At 30.3% G+C, this 23,803-nt stretch overlaps 2 protein-coding genes across 2 annotated transcripts in view; one reads left to right on the top strand and one right to left on the bottom strand.

Annotated features, from left to right (window-relative positions):
- Flo2 (flotillin-2) overlaps positions 1–23,803 on the bottom strand; it is a 359,128-nt gene that overhangs the window by 153,669 nt on the left and 181,656 nt on the right. The gene's annotated exons all lie outside the window — the stretch shown is intronic.
- The window catches only part of LOC106682453 (glucose dehydrogenase [FAD, quinone]), a 45,984-nt gene continuing 31,760 nt past the window's right edge, over positions 9,580–23,803 (top strand). The window contains exon 1 of the mRNA XM_014423311.3: positions 9,580–9,597. The gene's annotated coding sequence lies outside the window, so the exon portion shown is untranslated. The remainder of the gene's footprint in view (positions 9,598–23,803) is intronic.

The raw sequence follows: 23,803 nt of genomic DNA, 5'->3' as shown, positions 1-23,803 counted from the left end.
CAAAAACCATTAGACGTATAGATGTCTATTAGCACTCAAATTAAATCTAGTTTAATGAGCTATAAAGTAGTTTATGAAATTTATTTTCATAGGAGTAGTATATTCATGAACTTTGCTAAAATAAATTGATTTATAGTTGTTCAGACAAATTTTCATTTGCCAAATTTATATTCATATGCGAATATCATAAAAACTACTACCCCTACGAAGATACGTGTCATGAACTACTTTATACTATATATATAGTAGTAAGTTAAATTTCCTTTATTTTGAGTGCTGGCAGACATATGTGCGTGTTATGGATCTAGAGATCTATTTTTTCAAAAATCCAATATTTTATACGAACAACTAAAAATTAACATTTTGTCAAATATCATTAAAACTGCTACTCCTACAAAGATAAACGTTATAAACTATTTTATAGTAAATTTAACTAGCTTTAATTTGAATGCTGGTAGACATCAGAGTACGTCCAATTGTTTCTGAAATAATGTTTTTCATAAATCAAACCTATTTTCCGAACAACTATAAATCAACTTATTTTAGCAATTATCATGAAAACTACGATTCCTACGAAGGTAAAGGTCATAAACTAATTTATAGTACAATTATTTAGCTTTAATTTGAGTGCTAATAGACATTTGTACGTCGAATGGTTATTGAGATAAAGATTTCTCAAAATAAATTAACTAACTACTGATATTTCAGTACATTTTTATGAAATGTTGCTTTTTAAAAGGCTATATCTCGAGAACTATTGGACGTAAATAGCTCGATTAGGGCTAATATTTCAGCTAATTTACTATTCTTTAAATAATGTTCTTTTAGATTTTCTAGTGTTGTTGGTAGTTTTTAAGGTATAGAGCTCCGAATGAAAAATTTTTTTAAGGTTTTGAAACAGCCGCCATTTTTTATTCCCCATTACCTATACTTGGCAAACTCATCAGTTTTGACTACTAATTATACATAGTTTTCATTACAGTAATAAAAAATTGGGGTGAGATAACTGCCTTTTTTTCTTCCCGGCTCTTGTACTGTGACATCAACGTCATTGGTACAAACAGTATTTCCAAATTTAACAAACATCAAACTAGAATCAGTTATTTTCCCTCCAACGATATATAACCAACTATTAATATGTAAAATAAAAGTTAAAAGTGATAAAATGGGAAAAATTATTGGCTCAGAAAAAAATTTTAATGAGAACCTGGAAGGAATGAAAAACCTATGAGTAGGTATTTCCACGAATTACAATTTAGTAGTAACTAACTATAACACTAAAACTGAAGCTTAAGGTATATTCTGTGTTTGATCGTTGAACTTAAAAGGCACAAAATAATAATTAATCTACTGATAATTAACATAATCCATAGTCTTATGAAGTATAAGATCGTTTGGAAATGGTTGAGTTTCTCATTTCTAATTTCTAATGTTGGTTATGTGGTTAACCTTACACGTTTCCATGTTACGTCACTTTACTCCCCAAACGTTTCATCCCATAACAAGAAAACTGTCCCCAAATTTCCAATTCCTTCCTATTTTTATTACATAATCCTTCCCAGATATAATATCAATATTATAATATTTAATATCTGTATTAAAGTATCCAATATAGAAGATAAAATATTAGTATTTTTATAATACCGATGTCCATTATATCCTTTCAGTTTGGAACCATTAGACGATTAGTTTGTATCGATAGTGATTTTGTATCGATTATCGATGGTAACAGTCGAGAGGTTTTTCTAAGATACGATATAGACAGTGTGTGTTAAGTGTTTTGTTTGATTGTTATTGTTAGGTTAAGAGATTATTGAGAGTTCACAATTATGTCAATAATTAGTATATAAGAAGTGTTTTTCTAAGTCAATACTTTTTTATTTAGTAACACATCAAAGTTTTACAACAGTTAAACACACCAACTTTATCGATATGACGATATTTTGAAACATTTATAGTATAAACCCGTCTTTATGCTCATTTTCATTTGTTTCTATTTGAAAGAATCAAGAGTAGAGTGTCTCTCATTTATATTATTTATCTAAAATGTATGAGGAAAGAATTTTACTTCGAGCCTACTAACAGAGAAATAATTGATGATTCATTTGGAGAAAAACATCCACGGAGAAGTCCACAACGTTTATTCTCTTGACCCAGCCAACACTAGCCACTCTAGGTGATTCATGCACAATTTATTAAATATAAATTAGTATTTTTTTAAATACATTTTTAGTTAAATTTACCAAAATAAACCAACCACGGCGTTCAATTATTTGAACTTAATAAATTTATCTTATATTACACTGTTTTTTACAATGCTCTACTTTGCCAAAGAGTGAACAATGGCAAGGAAGTTATAGCATTTAAAAAATCTTAAAAGAAACGGAATGCTGGCAACAGAAAGATCTGTGATTGGCATTTGGAAAAACGGAAAAGGATCGCGTAGCCAAAAAAAAAAAAAAAATCTTAGACAAAAACTATTATGGAACAAGATACTTTGGTAAGAGATCAATCCAAATTAAACTGAAACAGCCTCTTATATTCCCTGACAGTAAAGCATTAAACTATAATTAACAATGAAAGAATTTATTTTTTAAACTATTTTAGAAACGAATATTAAAATCTACCACATTTGGGGTAAATAGGTAATTGGACTTTGATGTTAAGGAACTCTTCCTATATCTTAGTGGTTCCCAAGACATAGACGTCTGCGGACCACTAATAGTACAAGAGCCCAAGAGGAGAAAAAAGTCAGTTATTTTTGAATATTTTAATTAAAACTATGTGTAATTACTAGTCAAAATTGATGAGTCTGCCTAGTATGCGTAGGGTGAATAAAAAATGGCAGTTTTTTAAAAACGTAAAAAAAAATTAATTTTTTATTCGGAGCTCTATATCTTTAAAACTACCAATAACAATAGAAAATCTGAAAGAACATTATTTAAAGTAGAGTAAATTTGCTAAACTGTAAACCCAGAGCTGTTAGCACTCAAATTAAAGCTAGTTTAATGGGGTATGAATTAGATTAATACGTTTATCGTCGTATGAGCAGTAGTTTTCTTGATATTTACTAAAATAAATTGATTCATAGTTGTTCGGACAAATTTTCATTTGCCAAATTTATATTCATATGCTAATATCATAAAAACTACTATCCCTACGAAGATAAGTGTCATAAACTACTTTATAGTATGTTAAATTTCCTTTATTTTGAGTGGTGGCAGACATATGTGATCTAGAGATATATTTTTTCAAAAATCAAACATTTTATACGAACAACTAGAAATTTTGATTTCTGAAACGAACAGTTTGTGATTTTATTTAGTCAAATATCATAAAAACGACAACTCATACAAAGCTAAACGTTATAAACCATTTTATAGTAAACATAACTAGCATTAATTTGAGTGCTGACAGACATCTGTATGTCCTGTGGTTACTGAAATAAAGCTTTTCAAAACTCAAACTTATTGTCCGAACAACTGTAAATCAATTTATTTTAGGAAATATCATTAAAACTACTATTTTTACGAAGGTAAAGGTCATAAACTACTTTTTAGTAAAATTATTTAGCTTTAACTTTAATGAGTGCTAATAGAGATTTGTACTTCGAATGGTTATTGAGATATAAATTTCTCAAAACAAATTAACTAACTATTAATCTTTCAGTAGATTTTTAAAAAATGTTCCTATCCAGTGGATATGTGATACAGTTTTATCTTTTTTTATGATTCCTGACTCGATGATTGTGAGTTATTCACTGGAATTTTTTTTCTTTATTATTTAATAATTTCTTTTATATCAGTAACTAAGGCGTTATTCACCAGTTCTACAAAGTACGTGTTAAAGGGACAAAAAGACTAAACAAGTGCTGAAAATATAATCCAAGTGACCTATGATACTTTGCATATCAATATTTATGCAAAGCTTAGATTAGATAACAACGCGTCGAGTGGCTTATCTCAAATCAATCTAAATTTGAAAATTAATAACGTCTTTTATGGTACTTTGCTACTATAAAAAATAGCTTGATGAATTCAATGACAATAAACAATAATTTTCCAATTTATATAAATTAATTTATGAACTAAAGAAAAAAAATAGTATTAATAATTTCCATTATAATAAAAATATATAATTCATATTATAAAATGAATACTACACAAGAGAGAAATACTTTATTTATTCATCTATGCTGCCTAAATACATTAGGTTGCCATCTCACACAGCATACTTATCAATCCGTAATCGGACATATTACACATACATGGTATAATTATAAAAAAAGATATACAATAATAGGATATAATAAACAATTTTTTTCACCCCTACAGCTTCCTTTTACAATCCATTTCGGTCTGTACAACCAACACAAATGTTTCACTCACTCCCATTATTCCCTCTCATTTCCGCTCAATTATTCAATTCACCCGATCAACAAATTCGCTCTCCGGAATTCACCCTCCTAGATCCTCTTCAGTGACCCGCTAAAATAATTCAATATTAGACGGTAATGTGAGATCAGACCCTCATTCATAGTCACAGCAGTAGATCAGTCTACCAAGAACAAACAACTAGATACATTTTACGAGAATAAGAATAACACATTGATTAAAAGGAAAATATAATAAAAAAAAACCGGTTATAGGAAACACTTGAACGGATAAATAAGTTTAAAAAAAAACACACAAAAAAAAACATAGTATTAATAAAATAAAATGATTTAATGAATAAATACGTTAAAAACGATAAACAATAAAACAATAAACAAACTAAATATTAATAGGTAAAAAAAAAAAAAAAATTAATTGATAGTAAGCAATGCTGCCCAAATACAGTGGGTAGAAATATAACACACAACATACTAATCTATCTTAAAAGATAATACAAAAACATTGGAGGAAAATAGTCCAGGTTGCGATCAATAAAGGTATCAAAATAGTGACAAAAAACTATTTATTGTTAACCCCACTTTGCAGGGCTAAATGAGAACTTATATCACACTTGGTTATATTTATTAACAACTTGCCTCCAGTCTACCAACATGTATATTTCCTCATATTGTTTTTATTAATATTTGATTAATTTTAGTTTTTCTATATACTTTATAAACTTAAGAATGGTTTTTTATTTTTAATGTTCTGTTAATACTAAAATGTTTGTATCTTTTTTTTCTCATTTAGCCTTAACGAAGCCCTGTAAAGTGGGGCAAAACGTTGGTCAACAATCAATACTTTTTTGTTACTATTTTGAAACCTTTATTGACCGCCACCCGGACTATTTTCCTCCAATCTACTTCATACGGTCAACTATCTTCTCCCAATAATACAAAAAAATAACATAAACAAAATACATTGGACATTGGTACAATATTTACAACGCTTTATTATTTGTTTTAATATTAAATTACATTAAATTTGTATTTATTTCATCGTCCTTTGTATTTTTTAGTTACTAATACTATATATTTAATTCTCTCATTACATTCTACTCTAGCATACCTCTTTTGTGGTGATTTATCACAAATATTGAGTTTACTACATATTTCTGTATTAAATTTATGGACTCAAAATTCAAAATTGATACTTTCAGTAAGCACACATAAAGAAATAATAAGAAAATGTAGTAAATAATTGAAAATATAGAAACGAATTAAAATAAAATAACATTAGGGAATAATGTTGACACTAAATAAATAGGTTAAAAACTAATGAATGAGTTAAAAATAAATGAATAAATTACAAAAATATAAAATAATTTTAAAACAAATAAATAATATTAAATAAAATAAACACTATATAGTAAGTAATCAAACCTATATTTGGTCATTACTTACTATTTTTAACTTACTTATTAGTCATGCAACATTTTAGCTCCATAATCTGACGTGCGGTGTCTAACTTGATTTGTATTTTTCATTCCATCATTGAAACGAAAAAAAAAATGTTTTCGACAAACTATAAATAAACATTTAAGCAATTGTATAACTTATTCTTGTATCTTTTTTTAATTCCTTTTTTCTTATTGTTTTTACCTAGACACATAATTTTCTTCAACTGGATAATACCAATAATTATTTTAGATATTTTATCTCAGCATCTTCCGTAGTGGATAGTTCCCAGATCTTATTATTAAAAAAAATCTTTTAATACTATGTCTATAATAAAACAATGAAGGTTGTAGTGTAGGTTACTAAGATCTTTTAACATGGCTAATACGCAAGTACCCGATATTATAACCAATCGATGGAAAATGAAACTTTAACGTTAATAACATCAGTTTTATGTTACTTATAATGAACTATATATTGAAAATTATCTGCGACATAATTATAAAAAATAAATTAATATCGATAAAGTAAAAATAATAATGAAATTAGGGTTTCATTGCTTGGAAATCCTATTTTTATAGCACTAACTTATGTTATAATGCTCTTTTCTCCCACTTGGTGAAGGTCCAGGTAACCTATATACAGATTGAGTATTATCGAAGAAGAATGTACTTCGATCACATATATCTAATGGATATTGAAATGCCAAGATTAATCCCTGACCGAAAGCCGTCATGACCCTAAGCCGTGACATACTTGAAAGAGACAAGATGGATGAACCGCGTCAAAAGTAATATTACATGTGCCATATGCGTAATCGTTACACGAAAATATAGCAATTAGCTGGATATGTTGTAATCCGTTGCGTGAGAATTATATGTCGTGTTTCAATGCCGGAATGTTACGCAGTGTTCATAATAGGCGGACTGAGGAGTTCAAAACTCGGACCCAAGAACTACTTATTAATCAGAGAACGAACATTATCAAAACAGATTTTAATTAAAATAATACTGATTTTTGATATCTCGAATATAATTAATAATTTATTTGTTGAAGTGATAGTCATGAAGGAAGTCATATTAATAACATAAACTTCATATTTACGAAATAAAAACTTAAAAGAATCAAATAAAATTAATTAATAATATATTTTTAACTATCTTGAATACAGGTATTACGCCATTTTAAACTAAAAACGTCCATTTCCCCTTTTTTTAAATGGAAAACTAATTAAAAAATTAATTATGATAATTTAATAGATGCTGAAAATATCATTAAAAGGGAAAGTTAATGTCTACTAATAAATTACTTTTAAAATTTCGTGATCAAAATATATATTTTTTTCAAGTAACATTAAAGAGTAAATAAAATATCTTTGGGCGCCAGAAAATATTTAAATAAAATTTGGTTATTTTGATTTTTCAATATTTTTAAGCATTACTATTTCAATCTGTATGTTTACCATATTTATTGATTATCAAATATCATAAATAGATGAGTACTTTATTAATGAGCAAAATTATTACTTGTTATTAGAGACATGATTTTTGTGAAGTAAAATCACTCAAAATCGTGCAGTAAAAATTAATATGTTTATTAAATACCCACATCCTGCAATAGTTAACCTTATTGCTTATTTTATAATATTAATGCATGGAAAGCTTACCTAACCTTGTTTCAATAAAAATTAACCTGACTGAATATTCTCAATATTTATGCCAACACATAAAAAGCCAAACTTAAAAACCTAATATTTTTTCTATAACTATAGAGCTATGAGGAAAAAAATTGTATTAAATTATTTCACATTTCTATTATGAAGTCTGAAATTCAACTTCTTAAAACTACCTCAATTTTAAGTTTTAGAAAAAACATGCAAGGCGCGTGTACAAAGTAGTATTTGAAAATATTCTTTTAAGCAAAATGTCCTTTTTAATTTTTCAAATTTTTTCATAGCATATTCTTTCGCTTACGTTTTCAATTGTGTATTTACATAAGAATACAGCATTAACCAAAAAGTAATAAATCAATGTAGAGAAACTTCAAAAAATTTGATTAAAAATGTATTGGGATGTTCACTTTTTTTTATATAATATTACTTAATTTAATATGACTACTAAAAAATTCAGACAGAAGAATGTAGGAATAAAGGCAAAGAAGGAATATAAGTTTATAGAATAACAAGCTTATTCTTGAGAGACTTTTTCATAGTTAGCCGAAGCCACTGGTTAATACTATTTCAAGAATATTTGTCACATGTGATTACTTTTTATTTTTTGGTTGAATTCGACTCTTCATAATAAATAATTTAAAAATAATAAAATGTTATTGAAATAAATAAATATTGGCATACTCAGTATGAGATAATTATTATAAGCAATAAATTAAATTTAGTAAAAACAATATAGGATTCGGAACCAAGGAACAAAAGTTCCAATTGCATGAAAATCCAGTCACTAGTTATCTTGCTTGACAATAGTCATTATCACATTACCATAGGAACTGGAAAAAATTTAATTAAAATAAAACTAAATTAAAAGTATTTTTAGAACCCGATATCAATCCATTCAAGATGAGCTTCTCAACCACCCAAACCCACTTCTTCCTAACCTGGTTTCTCCTTCACTACCAGATAATCCTCCTACACGTCTGAAAAGAAGATGGCTTCAAGATCTACTTATCTGAGTTCTACCTATGGGTAGATTCTCTACATGTCTATACCATGTAATTAATACATCACTATTCATCATACTCACATCACATTTACTTGGTATATATTTATTACAGTTGTAAATATCAGTTAATAAATTTAATTAAAAAAAAAAGACTTTTTGAAAATTTGGAATTAAAGCTTAGCCAGACAATTTCAATCAGGGCAAGATCAAGCTGATATTAAAAAAGTATAAAATCGATTATATGAAGTGACGATCCAGATATATCGATTTTAGAGGAAAGGTACTATATATTGTATACCTGCCTTAAATAGCTAAATTCAGTTGCTCAAAATTTGTAATTTCTGAGCAAGGCTCTTCAAATACATACATACATAAACACAAACACACCATTCAGTGTGAATTGCTTATTTTGTCTCAAGGTACCTAAAAACGGGTATTTCATTTGAAATGTCAAATGCAAAAATTTTGCATGCTAGTTATTCTCCCCCCTTTTTTTAATTATAAAACTAATTAAGAATTAGATACCACAGATAAATCAATAGAAGTTTAATCTATACTTGTCTGGCCTAGTTTTGCATGAATGAGGTTTCAAACTTCTACATCGCAGGACTGCGGGAGTGTCAATGCTCTTGTAAACTAACACAGCCACAAAAAAGAAAGAGGAAACCAACCTTTCGAGGTTGGAAAGTGATATAGATTCCTACTCTCCCTTAAGTATAGACAACGCTAACAAAAACCAGTTTCAGTCTGATACACAGTACCGAATCCAGGATTCATCAATTAATGTGAGTTTGAAGTTTGTGTTTTCCAACTTAGTATTTAAGTAGATTTGCACTTTTCATGGACTAGTTTCGAAGGTGGATTGGAAGAAGCGGTGTTTCCTTCGGTGTTTTCCTTTGCTCTCCTTCCTGTCTATTTAGAAAACCAAAAGCATACCGCAATGAAATGCCGAACTGTGCTAATGGTTGGCCTATCTCCCACAAAGGAGGGATGACAGCCCCGTCGTGCGGCCTTGGAAAGGGAAATGGAGAGAGTGTGTAGGAGGGGTTGCTTTCTCCACCAGTCGCTCACTAGGGCTTCCACCAACATCACGTAAGTCACATTACTCTTCATGGTTTTATGATATTATGCATAGATAAAAAATCATATAACTGGTATAACTCACTTTTACAACATGTGTATTATACATTGCAAGTAGAACTGGTAACGTAGCTAGACCACGGGAGTTTCAACGCTGTACGGGATGCCCCTAGAAATTTTAATTTAATGGAAGCATAAATAGTTCCATAATTATTATTTTGTTGTTATAGCCAAGCAAACACCTCGCCACACAGGTCCTAATTATAAAAATGTTTCTTTTTTGATGATTTCATTTCATGATATTTTTTTCCCCCACCAATATTGAAATATTACATACAACTTGAAAATTGTATATAGAATTTAAATAACACAAATTAATTTGAAAAAATAGAACAAAAAAGAACCGAATAGACATTAGTATAAAATAATTTATAATAAAGATCGTCATTTTCAAACAGATTGTATTATTTATTGTATAAAACTTGTTCAAACAAGCTAAAAGAATATTAGCCGCCTTTTTATATGTTTAGATAGAAATACAATTATTAGACAAACTTAAACCTACTAAGGAATCAATCATTTTAATATTTCTGGACATTAGTTTATCTTACGACTATTTATGTTGATTTTTCAAAATAAAATAATATACAAGATACAATTATACAATACAAATATACAATTATTTATAAAAGAAAGCTTCCTTATAACAGAATTATCTATATCGGACATTATCGTGAACGTATACAATCTCCGATCGCGACAATCTACAATCACAATCGGACAATACAGATTATCAACGCCATTGTCTCGGCAACAACGGAACAGAACAACTTAATTAACCATTATTGCAGATTATCACAATTTTCTAACAGTTAATAGAATTTATCTAGGGACTTAATTGATAGCAAGCTGCGACTTTCTTCCATTATTTTCCAATTTGAAAATTATAAATTTTGAACACGTAATAAAAAAATAAATTTAAAATAATGCATATTTGTACAAATATCATAAGAGGGTAGATTAACATATATGTATAGTAGATTTACTGTTGTTTAGTAAAAATATTAATATTAATTCATGTTTAAAAACGTTACATGAAAATGATTTAATTTAAAAATCTAATAATTTAAACTATTAAACGTTGATTTTACTTCTTAAAACACGCAGTTAAGAGAAAAGCGCTGGGATCTCCTGGAATTCTGTGTTTTTATTTACCACTGGGGGAGGGGAGTATAGTCCGGAGTTCCCAAGCTAAATGTAAATATTGTACACAGGATTAAATTAAATAGTTAAAAACGTTTATTTATTTTTTCCTATCTATTTATTATTATATCATTTCTGCTCCTATTTCAATTAATGAAAACTTTATAATAACCTTCTCCGTGAATTTCACGTAATTAACCGAACTAGCTATAACTTTGGCAGAGCCTAAGCATATTGAAATCGTATGTACCATCGGCAATATTTAGTACACTAATGACAAATTACTTTATCACAGGCTGCGTTGCGTTAATGGCACTTTTATAGTATTAAATTTTTGTTGTAATAATAAATATAACGATCAAAAATGCTCAAACTTCGTGTATCTTGCATTTTATAAGCAGGGTTTAGTTCGTTTAATTATGTTTTATCTACTTGTTTAACTATAACTGTTTAACTCTGTAAATCCCTCATGTAGGATTCAATAAAATCCATTTTCAAAGGGGATGACTGAAAATTCAAAAAAATTGGGTCAAATATATTAAATTTCAGGAATATTTGATTTTTTTTTTACATACTTAAATTAAAGAAAAAAAAAATTTTTTAATCTATTTTTATGATTTATTAAACTATCAATAAGATAATTACGTCCGCTAGAAATTCCTAGCAATTAAAGTTAATTCAGTTGCTTCGCAACTTTCTTTTCTTCGGGTTCAGACAGCTTAATGCTCACTTCTTCTTTAAAGAAAGTTCATAATCCTAAGTGTGGAACCAAAGGAATAGTTGAAGGATTTTTCACAATTCTACAGATTTTTCAAATATTTCTCATAAACATAAATATACGGGAATTTGACAAATTGATTAGAAATATTAAAATAAAATAATTTAATGTTTTATTTATTGAAAATGTCTTGTTATTTTGTAAATAATTTTATAGTTTAAAAACAAGATGAGTGTAGGAATGATATTCGACTTGATTCCCACTAAAGCTTTATGATAATTAATTTAATCGTATGCTTTTGTAATAAGTTTTAGCTGTAGCAGGACAACAGAACAATTAATTTTTTTTTTCGTGTCCCTTATGTCTTAGTTCAGAAGTTTGTGGGTTCGAATCCCACTTAGATCAGTCAATATATATTCCATGGCGATCCCGAGAAAAGAATCTGACATCCCCACTCTGGGACTGTGTAGGTCTTTAAAGGAGGACTAGAGCTAAAAAGAAAACTGATATCTTTTTTAATTTATGTTATCATCCCATGAACTCGAGAGAGTTTGAAATAAAAAAGAGACGTGTATAATTTCTTTTTAAACGCACATTTATATACCATTGTTCAATGGTATAATAAAGAAAAATTCCGTTGTTTCAATATATTTAATTGAAACTGAGTTACAATTATCAGCATATTTTAATTATATTAATAGATATCTTTATAATCAAAGCCGTTTGTTGAGTTTCCGTGATCTTTATGGTATTGTGGGGACTGTATAACTTCTCCTCCGCGTCAATTTTTAAGTTTTAGCTATAGTAAAATTAATCAAGAGTGTTGGATACTATACAGTCCCTGACCTTAATTTATAATTAAATATGTTTACTGTTTAAGCTTTAATAATGTTTACAAAGGATTACAAAGTGGAGATGGCATAAATCAATAATAAATTAATAGTTAAAGAAGCAAATACCAATTTTACATTACAAGATATCGAAGCCATCTTCTTTTAAGGAACCTCGGAGGATTTGTCATCGGCATACGTGGTGAGGATAGTAGGATTGGTTGAGATGTCAGCTGTATAGACTGTAGAGGATGGAACCGAGGATACTACCGTGAGGAACACCAGCTGACAGATATAAATATAAAATTAAAATCAGGAAAGTTCATAAATGTTTTTCCGATTTTAATTTTTATGTTACTGCACTATAAATAAAACAAACAACAACTTAAATATACAAACTGGATAACGAAGTTAACTTTTTAAGAATAAATAAACTGAAGATATTTATTTTTACTCAAATAAACAGAAATTAATATTATTTTTTCGGCTATTTTTAAATATTTCAAACTCATATTAATATTCCATAGTTTCACTATCACTGTTTATAATTGAAAATGCAAAACAAGAATATATAATTTAACATTTATACATAAAAAAAGAAATGACTAGGCCAAAAGTGCTAAATTTTACAAACAATAATGCTCAAATACATTGTGCTGCTATAAAATATCAATTGTATAATAGTACATAATATTGCGTGTGATGTAATTCAGTCAAAAAGTCCTTTAGTATGGATATCAATAAGGTTATATGATTTGTATTTTTTTTTTTTCGAGGTTGTAAGAATAATGCAAATATTCACATAAAAGTGAGTCTATTTCAACAATAAATGATAATAACAAAAAATTAAAAATTTTCAATATAATTAATTTTTTTCCTAAACAGTAGAAACAATTTTAAATGGTGATAAATTATTTTGATTTGCATGATGTAATGTGGTTAAATATATGAAATAATATTCTAGTTCTAAAATAACTGAAAATTTTTGTAATATACTTTCTCATTGTATCCACAATGTAATAGATATTGAAATTGTTGTTCGGATTATGTATTCACAGACCGAGCAGCATACAGCAAAAATATAATTTAATTCATACAGCCGTAAGATTGCAATTATTATAGACATGGAAAATCCATGGCTGATTCCATGCTCTTTCCAACAAAGTAATCAAAAAAAAAAAATCATATTATTGTACTGAAAGAATCTATTTTTTCCAGGCTGTTAATTCCACTCATGCACATTGTAACAACAGGTAAAAAAAGTAAAAATCATTAATTTAATCAATAGGATAACTTGCACTTTAATAAATTTTATTGAGACAATAGAATCATTTAAAGAGAATAAATCAATTTATTAATAATAATTTATTTTCAATGAACTGAATGCGCCGTGTTCAACCTCTTAACCTCAGCGAACATATTTAGAGTTTGAAAAGGAAAAAAAAGAAGAAAAATTGAATAAGAAATTTTAAATTTCAGCTATCTGGAATAACCTTTAACTATTTGTATAGTACTTCGGAATTTCTGCCTAATAGTGATAATACCCAATATTTCAGTTTTGAAATATCTCAGTTTTTATCACCTGCCTTATATTGAGTAATCAGTATTTATTTAGAGATCTAATTATCTTTAACGTTTTTGGAACTAATTTAATAGCTTAAGCATCTTTGTCCGACATTACAAAATTATCGTCATATCAACGAATAAAAAATAAATTTCTTATTACAGTTTACACGTTTATAATAATTGTATATTGTGTGTGGAATCTGTATATTATTCTGGAATCCGCTTGTTATACTGCTGTTGCAGTATCACTCCGTTACCATTGGATACGAAGAACAAACCACACGGTTGCCTAATTCACATTAGAAGACACACACACGGTTCAACTTTGATGAGCATGTCGCCCAACCAAGTACAAGATGGTGAAGACAGTAGAACATTATTAGACTTTTTTCTACATTTTGTGTGAGGGATTCTGAGAGATATTTGGTTCTAATACAGCAGAAAATATGACGTAGGTGTACGTGTTGGACAACACGTCCAGACATGCCTCAACTTGCACATTAGGCACCACACCTCAATATCAAGCTGGTTTGAATTCAGGTAACCTGGTTGTAAAACTTGCGATTCGGTCGCCTAGCCTGCCCACTATCCAACATCGACCACAAACAGATGTTCTACAACCAGTAGTATCGTGTACTGACTCCTTAAAGCTGACTCACTCTTATCGATTACCGTTTCCTTAGGTATCTCAAAGTCATTTATCTTCAAAACCTGGACCACCCCGGTCCCCCGGTTTGACCACATCGATGTCACAGCCTCGTAAGATATACTCCCTCCTTATTTAGATGTATTCACATTAAACCTGATCAACAATTCTTAATATTTTTCTTTCAAACACCAGAAGCATGACCTCACCAGCTCTGTAACGAGCCCTTAGACCCATATCCATGAAATGGACAGAATAAAGTATAACTCCAGGTCAACGATCGAAAATTCGTATTGCTAAGTTTATGATACGAAACAAACAGAAAGTATTCATTGCTTCCAACCTAAATATTGAAATGTAAGTTTAATAAATTTGAAATGCATTCGAAAATTATATTGAAACATTGCTGAGGAAGTGTAGCTTCAGAAGAGTTGCGTCATTCAGAGAAATTGAATTTTCTTTTAGGGGCAAAACAAATACGTACCTGAAGTATTGGGAGATTTTTTTGTCATTTAAAAATAAACATTCTTTTGAATGCAAATTAGAACTATCAACTTCTTTTCTCAGGACTTCGAGGTACCTAGAAGGCGCATAGCCCAAGGAAGGTCGCCAGAAACCCTACACTGGCTAGATCAAATTAGCTCCGATCGGCTTCAGCGATCTTACTGTTGATTTTCTAAAAAACATTCAAAACTAGGTATATAAACTTTTGCACCTCCTCTGAATGGTCCAACATAAAACAACACAGCCTCTGCTCCTGTTTCTCCTACTCCAAATACTTCTTCTTGGATTTATTGATAACTAAATCAATTTTTTCAACTACTTCTAAGTGCACACCCTTCTCCAATGCTAATTAAGATCTCCAATGCCGTTGTTGACTCCTAACCTAACAGCTGAACCGTCCTATAGAGTGAAATCCAGAGTTGGGATGGAAAGTTCTTTTCGTTACGTGAAATAAGAGGTATGCCACAGCGTCACTCTGTCTCACAACACACTTTTTTACTACGTATCTAGACCTATTTCAACTATCCATCGTAGTGATACCCAACCCATTGAAGTCTGCGGACCACAAAGGAGGAAACTGGACCACGGGTGCTCATCCCGTTCTCGACTCAGAAATATCCTCTCAAAAAATGTATGAAAAGTATAGTGCATTTGTTCAAACCTTAAAAAAAAAAAAAAAAAGCTAACACCCAAACATCAGGAAATATACTATGTTACAATTATTTAAATTTATATTTGTGTTTATTAATTATTCTCATAAATTTAATGATGAATGATTATTAGATGTCGTTACAATCTTTCAATAATATGAAGACTGAGGTAGTATTCAAAGAATAAATTAAAAATAATAACAAATGTTCAATGTCGATAAGTCTTGGTGAAGCAAATATTAAATAAATTAATATAATCTTATTATGCCTTAATATAATATTATATATGAGGAGAAGATGGTTGGGGGTGCGGTCAATGAAAAACACAAATAAGTTAATCATACTTATTTGTGTTTTTCATTGACCGCACCACCATCTTCTCCTCATTTATCATCCACGGTCAACTATCTCTCATAATTATAATATTATATAATTCCTTAATATTAATTAAGGAAATTAAATAAATTATTTTATTTTGGTTTAGAAGAAGCCTTAACATTGGGAGTAAAACTTGAAAAAATAAAGCCTTATAGTAAATATATGTTTTAATAAAAGAATAATTGAGTTGTAACTTTTTAGACGGGATAAACATGACCAGCAATTTGACTGAACGCCCCCAATAACTGACGCAACTTAAAAGAAATCGTGGCACTGTTGCAAATTGCGTTGCATTATGTTCGCAAGTGTTGCTATAGTTTTTCCTAATACTAATTAAAACAATGTCTGTTAATTTACCTACAAACACTATTGTCGAGGGCTAAATGAGCAGATTATTCGAGTAGTATTAGCACAAAAATAACATAATATGGGGAAACATTCCGTTGCTCCTGGATCCATTTCAGAGCCACCAATTCAAATTGGATGTTATATTCATTCAATTTTAATTGAATATATATATATATAAGCAACGCAAATAATGAATATAAACAACACAAATAAGAATATTCAAGATTTTTGTTAGGCTTTGTTTTCGATTTTTTTTTACTTTTCGCCGAGAACGGTTTCACATTAATAGATTTCGAAGGAAAGTACAGAGCTGACACCATTGTGAGGGTTCTAACCGCACTACGGGTGCACAAAACATGCCCAAGGCGAAGTTTCTCTCCCCCTACATGGGGGCGTAAAATGGTTTCCTTTGAAAACGTTAGGGAAAACAGGCCACAGGGAATTGTAAAGTGGGAGATGGCTCCTTCAATACGCCGATACAAAGGTGTCATATCAAATATCAAGTTTGATTGACATCAAAAAAGCAAAGCCTAAAGGGTTACCAAACCATGTAATGAGCTTTAAACGCTGAAAGTACTTAGTAAAGGAAAAACGATCGTGTTTTCAACAAAGGAAGTGGTTGAAATAAAGAGATAATAAGATGATGGCGGAAGCAGTATTAGTGCAAAACTGCATGCTTTAGCTCGTTACCAAATATATCAAGATAATTTCTTATAAACTGGTAATTGCCTTATGAATTAGTAAAATAACAAAAAAGGAAAGTCGTGTTTCATAAATTTGTATCCTTAGCACTGATAAAATCATTCCATGTAAAATAAATTTCTACATATGTTATTTTTCTCGTTTCAGACTATATGCGCTTCGAAACTGAGGTCTAATCTAATAAAATAAGAATTTGAAAATCAACAATGTATTGGTAAAACGAGACCCGAAAATAATTTTAATTATTCTTGAAAATAGGATCACTAAGAAATAATCTAAAGAACCTGGAAAAAGTTAATTAATAATAGATAGTAATAACATGGAAGGAATATTTATGACGTGTTAAATGTAAAATGTTTTATCATGTTAAATGTTATAAGTATAGGATTGTGAGCAGCCAATTTAAAGTAATGTTAAATGTTAAATGCATAAGAGCTCTAAGCGGAATTCTGAGTAACTTGTTTTATAACTTTTCCTTCTACAACTTCTTGTTACTGTTTACTTTTACGTTTTGATTTAAGTTATTTATTACAACATGCCTAAATTGAATGAAAAGTAGAAGTTGTGTAAAGTTTGGCCACTGAGTGCCTTGTTGATCTTCAAACTTGTGAGGAAGAAAATCAAGATGAGCTAATTGACAACTGTCATTACATTATTATTATTATTGTCATCCATTGCTTTATTAGTTGTAAAAAAAATCCAATACAATACTAACACAATCAAAACACAAACTACGAGCAAGTAACCTATCACTACAACAAACAAAATAGTGATGAGCTTAGCTGGTTAGTTGTGTGACGTCATTCTCCAGTTAGCAGACTTATTAACAGACTCTCAACCAAGGATTTTACGAAGGATTTTGGACTGTAAGGATTGGATTCGGGAGGAATTTGATGGTTTAGTGGAGCCCCAAAGCTCAACTCCGTATGTCCAGATAGGCCTTATAATAGTCATGTAGATCAGTCTTTTGGAATGGATTGACAATTTAGACCGTTTGTCAAGTAAATGTTGTAATAGTCGGAATCGACGAGTAGTTTCTTGTCTTTTTAGTCTTGTATGAGGATTCCATGTCAGTCGTTTGTCGAGATGTAGTCCTAAGTAACGGATCTGTTCGACAGGAATAAGTGGGGTATTATTAAAGGAAACTGTAGGGCAAGAGGTCATGGGTTTACGACGAAGGGTAAATGTGATATCAATGATTTGGTGGGATTTATTGGAATTAATTTTAATCCTCCAGTTTTGGCACCATTCTTCAAGGGTGCTGATGTGGGATTGGAGGGTTTATTTTGAAAGTTAAAATTATAAATAGTTTTTTTTAAAAAATTACAAACTTTTTCAAATTCTTCCTAGCTAAAATTTTATTTACTATAGCTGACCGTAACTTTTTTATTCAAACGACTACTCGACACACGAACAAAAAACGGTGGAAAATGAGGTGTATGCTAAACGTTATGACAGCAACGGACTAAGTAAGAATGTCTATTTGTTCAATCAGATATATATCAAGTCTATTTAATACCTACACTTATAATTGATTACAATCAACATTAATTTATGTATATAAATATCCACTGGTAAAAATATGCTTTCCTCAACACATTGCAAATCTTTGAGGGAATAGATCACTTAAAATTATATTACTTACTACAACTAGAATCAAAGGATCATAGATGTAAGGAGCCTTACCTGTAAAAAGACAATAATAAGGTTAATAATAATAATTATACAAATTAATCCATTAAAAAATAAATCTTAAATTATGTATCAAAATCAAATAACATGAAATCGATAATGAAAAAGAAATATAAATAATAAATTAGAATAATCAGGGGAAATACATAGTTTTTAATGACAAGATAAAGGAATTTATAAACTATAAAACATATTAAGAACAATTATAAGCATGATAAAACATCATTTCCGATAATAAAAATTCATAAAAAGTTGGTGTATATTCGATCATATCATCATAGAATAAATAAAGAAGTGTTGACAAAGATGAGTAACCGTGTTAAAACTCATCCTCATGTATTCCTCAGTCCATAATTTTCGGTGCTGTTTATTCATCATAATTGTTCGATAGCACTACGGTCCTATTCAGTCAGAACAGTCCTCGACTGCATTTCTCCATCCTCCTATTATTAGGATTATTATATTATTCTGCCCCTCTTTATGGTATTTATCTGGGGGTTTATATCAGTTACTCTGGTTTATATCAGTTACTCAGATCTTCTTTGCCTAAGACTCCCTTCTTTAGTTAAGCTATAGATTTTTCTTTCCCACACGTGCAACGACATTTCTTCATGAAATGTAAGAGACCATGACTCGCTTTCATACATAAAAACGTTGTAGAATCGTCCGATATACTCTTACTTTTATATATAACATTATGTATATAATTAATATATTGTGAGTTCTGAATATATCTCGATTTTGAAAGCAGTCATACTACCCTTAATTTGTTTTCTAATATTATTATCCTCAGTGATACTTAAGCTTTGAAGGTTGTCACTAAATGTGCACTTATTTATTTTTTATTTAGTCCTGAATTCCTTGCAGCTTTTTCGCCCTGCTTAAATGCTCTTAGGAAGACATTGGCTATTCTTCCTGTAAGTACAACATGATTAACAAAGTGGATGTGACAATCTGTGATGCATCCTCCTGACCATATGCGGACTGATCTAATAAACAGTTACCATCACTATTTTAAATAATACTGTCTAAAGAGGGTTTCAATTATTTTGATTTCTCATCATTCCTTTCACATCCTGTAGGACAATAAACATTTTTAGGATGTCTCATGAAGTTTATCAGGCTTATTAAAATATTATTGAAAATGAAAAACGTATACTAAGCAACAACAATAGAAAAAAAACCCACAATGATGATTGAATGAAAACTCAAAAATATGAGGAAAAATTAAAAAAAATAATTCTAAAAATTCAATCCAACAATACATTCATACAACAAAATAACTTCATGGCACATATCAACAATTACATCAAGATATTTCCCTTCTTTTTTTCTCCATGATATGCATTGTTGGTGCAATTTTCTCATGCCAAGTAACTTTCTCTACAAAACTAGCAGCCGTCACCTTTCACAGGTTTGAGAATAACTATCTTACATTCCCACAAATGGCTAATTTTTTAATTTTTTTTTTTTTTTTTTTTAAATTCAGAATGGTACAACATACATTTTTTATTTTATCGAAGAAATTAACAACAAGAAACTCCTCTATTTATTTTTATCAGATTACTTAGGAGATGCAGGTACACAATTTGTATAGGGGAACTAAATCCTAAGAAACTGAATACAAATTCCATTCGTGAAAAGGCGTAATAAAGAAATATCGAATATCATATTCAGGCTTGATCATAAAGACCTCCAAAAATAACTGTAAAAAACTTTTTACGTTTAATTTTTAACCCAATATTTAAATAAAATTAATAAGGAGATCAAAATTTGCAACAATAAGTTCAAATTCACTATATTTCCAAAGTTTTTGTATCAATTCTTTGCATTAAATTTAATTCTTATTCGATTCTGATATAAACAATGCTTATGTTTTTTAGATTAATTAATTCTTTATTTTATTATGTACACCAGTTCTCCCTGCATTTTATTAAAATAAAAATTTTACTTCAAATGTCGAAGGAAAAAAATTATCGTGATCTCCTGAGTAACAACTGCATAAGGACTGAATGCGAAGGCAGACCAAGGAAGTTCGAGTTGTGGAAGGTGAAAATGTAGTGGTTCAGGAGTTCTGAGGATCAGGAGGAATTCTGAGAACAAAAAATTGTGCATTATTTGAAATTATGAGGGTGTTGGGAAGGGATTCTACATAGGAGGGATATAGACGCTCAACTTGCCTCTTAACAACTGGGAAGATGATATGTAACATATAATGTTGGTGAATGATAACAATTTTGTTTTGGTCAATCGAACCCTGTACAACGCTTTTCAGTCCACAGGAGTATCATTTATATGTTGTTGTTATATTACTGGACTGTACAGTCATAAAGACTAGAGGGGGGGAGGGCGCCTTATGCCACTATCAAATCCACGTATCCCAGCACCACCTAGAGGATAAGCGGATAATTAGACGCCAAGAGGACGAAGGGGATTGGGGGTGTGCTGTTGAGGGTGGAACGAGCCTTCCTATTCTTCTTGGTACCACGGCTAACTAAATATGTCTGGCTAAGAAGACAGCATCGAGCGCTGTAAACGGCGCAGCGCAAAGAATGACCACCTTTCTCCATTGAGTAGCAGCGGCACACCATCCATCACGTGACCCATAACATATGGGGCAGACAGCGAGCACCCAACACAAGTAAGATCTTTTCTACCAACCCAAATGGCGACCCTCGTCGCATCTGACCTATAGAACACTTTTTCCCCAAATCTAAATTTTCACTTACCATATTATATTCTTTTCGGCCTCCCACTTCCACCAGTTATTTCATTTTATTTTAATATATTAATTTTCTCAATATCACTTTTTCTAACAAAACCCCTTTTGGTATCACAATACCTAGACCTGGATCTAATTCCTTCATAACTTAAAATTTGAGGAAGGTCCAGTCAAAACAATCGTTAACGTCAATCAATAAAATAATGTATGAATGAAAATAATTCCATTAAAAATTAAGGGCTTTGTCATTCTACTAACTAAAACCTAGGACTAGTATCACCACCGAATTCAACTTCTGGGAGGCATAGCTAATGTTAATGACAATGATAACCTCCATTTTAAAAAGTAGATTTTAATCTGAAATATAGTTAAAACGTATTTTATCCATAGTGAGTTTTTTAAACAACAAATTGGTATTTCATTCAGTAAAAATAACTGGAAATTTACCTGTAGCTAGAAGTAAATTTAAACTAATTTCTTTTAGTGAATTTTTATGTAAACATGTTTGACAAAAGACGATGGTAAAAGGTTTACCACTTCTTGGAGTTGTATATTTTCTATTCTATTCTCGTATATTTTTAAGTTTATAGCCTTACTCTTTTAATATAGCAGCCTGTTTTTCCTTAAGGTTATCTTTGACGAATCATCTTAGTCTTTGCATCTTTTTCTTTCTTTTTTCACGCCAAATATGTACTGTCAGCGAAAGGAAGCGTCTAGCCAGGACTGCTACTGTACTTGATGGAGATTTTTTCTTCTTTTGCACAAATAGTGGACATATTCCAAGTACAACGTTGGCTGGCCCTGAAGTCTTCTACCAGCAGAGTCATAGTTGCCAGTCTTCAGTGGATCACTGTGTTAATTCATCCTAACCCCTTGGCAGAACCATTTCGGCAGGCGAGTCTCTATAGGACTTTCTCTGTTGAGAGGGCTTCTAGTTCTCCCCTAATTCTTTCATAGCGAAGTTCCTTTTTATTATTCCTGGAATCCAACGGATGAACCTAATTTTTGAAGTTGTCTCTCCACCTCCATGTTGGTCTGTTAATATCTAGCTTTCTGTTCCATATACGATTTTTACTTCCGTTAGTAAACCGATTTTCTTTACTTAGTTTATACTAAAAGATTTAAATATCAATTTTAGACGTACTTACTGTTCCAATTTTTTAAACAAGGACCTGAAGTACTCTCATGTCTCGGCAACATATGACAAGTTCGGGAAAAATCATCATCATGACCTGCAGATGTTCCACCCTTAATCCTCAACACCGCTTGTTCAGAATTTTCTTAGAATGAAAAATTAACAAAACAATCTTCCTTATGTTCGCAATTTCCTATGATTATAAAACTTGGCAATATTCAATATAAACATCAAATCATCTTTGGAGTTGGAATGTATGTAGAGGAATAGTTGAGCTTCATATCACCAAATCATACAAAAATACTGTATGAAATATGCCTTCAACACAATGCCATGCATGCTTCACTGGTTGGCTGGTTGGATTTAAAGTGGACTGTATAATTAGAAAATGAAACATGATTGAATGAAAATAAGATATTATTTTCTAAGCTACAGTAGGTGTGGGGGGTGCCGAAATGAAACATTTATGGTTACAAGGGTTAATAAATTTTGAATGACTGGGCTATGGAAAATTGTATATATAATGAGGTGGTTGATGATGATGTAGATGTTAACTATTGCTAGGTGGACTTACTCCATGCTTCCTTCTTCCCTCCGCATTCCTATACCTTTCTCTGCTCTGCTGCTAGGAACCACTCCAGTAAATATACTCACTCGCGGATTTTACTGATGAGTGAACTAAAGAAAAATTGCTTCTTCTGGCTCTATCATCTGCCTGGGTTACTACTCCTCACCACAGAGAGCGCTAGATGAGATGAGTTTTGACTGCTGGCCACATAGGCGCTAGTATAGCCTACATTATGGCAGCCCCTCCAATACAGCCTTTCGGTTGCCGTAGGTTACCCAGAACAAATACACTTTTGAATATGTTTTTGTGCAATATTTGGTTATTCTTAAAAGACTTTATAAAAGAGGAAGTTATTTTTCTATTCTATTCTGTTTTTTGACAATGTAGTTCCAATATATTTATTTATTTTTGTAAATCTACTAAACAAAAAAACTCTAGTTTTTCAAGAGTTTACAAGTCAAATTTCCAAAATTTTGTACTCTAATAATAATAAATGTTATGGATTGTCACATTTTCTTTGAAGCAGCTGTTGTGAATACACTGTTGTGTATTCTTT

This window comes from Halyomorpha halys, unplaced genomic scaffold (assembly GCF_000696795.3).
Source record: "Halyomorpha halys isolate HHAL.00 unplaced genomic scaffold, Hhal_1.1 Scaffold415.1, whole genome shotgun sequence".
NCBI classification, from domain to species: domain Eukaryota; kingdom Metazoa; phylum Arthropoda; class Insecta; order Hemiptera; family Pentatomidae; genus Halyomorpha; species Halyomorpha halys.
Note: the sequence above shows the minus strand (reverse complement) of the source record. Positions and strands in the feature narration are given on the sequence as shown.